The sequence below is a fragment of the Drosophila mojavensis genome, unplaced genomic scaffold, assembly GCF_018153725.1.
Source record: "Drosophila mojavensis isolate 15081-1352.22 unplaced genomic scaffold, ASM1815372v1 contig_55, whole genome shotgun sequence".
Classification (NCBI taxonomy): Eukaryota; Metazoa; Arthropoda; class Insecta; order Diptera; family Drosophilidae; genus Drosophila; species Drosophila mojavensis.
The window spans coordinates 80,001-83,118 of record NW_025318879.1 but is presented as its reverse complement, the minus strand read 5'-3'; positions in this window follow the sequence as shown (position 1 = coordinate 83,118).

Genomic DNA, 3,118 nt, shown 5'->3' with positions numbered 1-3,118 from the left:
CATACAATAATATATAATATAGCAGTAAATAAATACATAAATATAGTCAGCCAGTCTACATAAAAAAAGAATAAAGAAATTGGTGGTGCCCAGTGCGAAAAATGGCGTTTATAAAGTCGTTGTGTCAAAAAACCTATATAGGGTAAGTGGTGTTGCGCAAGGCAAGTTCATATATGAGAGAAATTTAAAAATGAAAAATTCATATGAATGTGGAGTGTTGGCTTGCCAGCATAGATTATTATAATAATATAATAAAGAATAATGAAGTTAAATGGATTGCATTATTGAAATAATACATGAAAATGCAAAGGTCTGTGGTTCCCCTTGTGAAAAATGGCGTATATAAACAAGTTGTGTCCAAAAACCTATATAGGGGAGTGGTGTTGCGCAAGGCAAGTTCATATGAGAGAAAATTAAAAATGAAAAATTCATATGAATGTGGAGTGTTGCCTTGCCAGCATAGGTTATTAATATAATATAATAAAGAATAATGAAGTTAAGTGATTGTATTATATGTAATACATGACAATATATGGGTGAGTGGTTCCCTTTGGAAAAAATGGCGTATATAAAGAGATTGTGTCCAGAAACCTATATAGGGGAGTGGTGTTGCGCAAGGCAAGTTCATATGAGAGAAAATTAAAAATGAAAAATTCATATGAATGTGGAGTGTTGCCTTGCCAGCATAGGTTATTAATATGATATAATAAAGAATAATGAAATTAAATGATTGTATATTATATATATAGAGAGAATTTCGGTTCCACCTATATAAATATAAAATATGTGACTGAGGTTCCACTTATAATAATATATAGAGAGAACCTCGGTTCCACCTATATAAATTAAATATAAAATATGTGACTGAGGTTCCACTTATAATAATATATAGAGAGAACCTCGGTTCCACCTATATAAATATAAAATATGTGACCGAGGTTCCACTTATAATATATAGAGAGAACCTCGGTTCCACCTATATAAATATAAAATATGTGACTGAGGTTCCACTTATAAATAATATATAGAGAGAACCTCGGTTCCAGCATATAAATATAAAATATGTGACTGTGGTTCCACGTATAATATATAGAGAGAACCTCGGTTCCACCTATATAAATATAAAATATGTGACTGAGGTTCCACTTATAATATATAGAGAGAACCTCGGTTCCAGCATATAAATATAAAATATGTAACTAAGATGTTCTGAAAGGCATAGAATATTAATGTAATATAATTATAAATAAAGAATAATGAAATTAAGTGATTGTATCATTAAAATAATACATGAAAATGCAAAGGGTCTGTGGTGCCCCATGTGAAAAATGGCGTATATAAACAAGTTGTGTCCAAAAACCTATATAGGGGAGTGGTGTTGCGCAAGGCAAGTTCATATGAGAGAAAATTAAAAATGAAAAATTCATATGAATGTGGAGTGTTGCCTTGCCAGCATAGGTTATTAATATAATATAATAAAGAATAATGAAGTTAAGTGATTGTATTATATGTAATACATGACAATATATGGGTGAGTGGTTCCCTTTGGAAAAAATGGCGTATATAAAGAGATTGTGTCCAGAAACCTATATAGGGGAGTGGTGTTGCGCAAGGCAAGTTCATATGAGAGAAAATTAAAAATGAAAAATTCATATGAATGTGGAGTGTTGCCTTGCCAGCATAGGTTATTAATATGATATAATAAAGAATAATGAAATTAAATGATTGTATATTATATATATAGAGAGAATTTCGGTTCCACCTATATAAATATAAAATATGTGACTGAGGTTCCACTTATAATAATATATAGAGAGAACCTCGGTTCCACCTATATAAATTAAATATAAAATATGTGACTGAGGTTCCACTTATAATAATATATAGAGAGAACCTCGGTTCCACCTATATAAATATAAAATATGTGACCGAGGTTCCACTTATAATATATAGAGAGAACCTCGGTTCCACCTATATAAATATAAAATATGTGACTGAGGTTCCACTTATAAATAATATATAGAGAGAACCTCGGTTCCAGCATATAAATATAAAATATGTGACTGTGGTTCCACGTATAATATATAGAGAGAACCTCGGTTCCACCTATATAAATATAAAATATGTGACTGAGGTTCCACTTATAATATATAGAGAGAACCTCGGTTCCAGCATATAAATATAAAATATGTAACTAAGATGTTCTGAAAGGCATAGAATATTAATGTAATATAATTATAAATAAAGAATAATGAAATTAAGTGATTGTATCATTAAAATAATACATGAAAATGCAAAGGTCTGTGGTGCCCCATGTGAAAAATGGCGTATATAAACAAGTTGTGTCCAAAAACCTATATAGGGGAGTGGTGTTGCGCAAGGCAAGTTCATATGAGAGAAAATTAAAAATGAAAAATTCATATGAATGTGGAGTGTTGCCTTGCCAGCATAGGTTATTAATATAATATAATAAAGAATAATGAAGTTAAGTGATTGTATTATATGTAATACATGACAATATATGGGTGAGTGGTTCCCTTTGGAAAAAATGGCGTATATAAAGAGATTGTGTCCAGAAACCTATATAGGGGAGTGGTGTTGCGCAAGGCAAGTTCATATGAGAGAAAATTAAAAATGAAAAATTCATATGAATGTGGAGTGTTGCCTTGCCAGCATAGGTTATTAATATGATATAATAAAGAATAATGAAATTAAATGATTGTATATTATATATATAGAGAGAATTTCGGTTCCACCTATATAAATATAAAATATGTGACTGAGGTTCCACTTATAATAATATATAGAGAGAACCTCGGTTCCACCTATATAAATTAAATATAAAATATGTGACTGAGGTTCCACTTATAATAATATATAGAGAGAACCTCGGTTCCACCTATATAAATATAAAATATGTGACCGAGGTTCCACTTATAATATATAGAGAGAACCTCGGTTCCACCTATATAAATATAAAATATGTGACTGAGGTTCCACTTATAAATAATATATAGAGAGAACCTCGGTTCCAGCATATAAATATAAAATATGTGACTGTGGTTCCACGTATAATATATAGAGAGAACCTCGGTTCCACCTATATAAATATAAAATA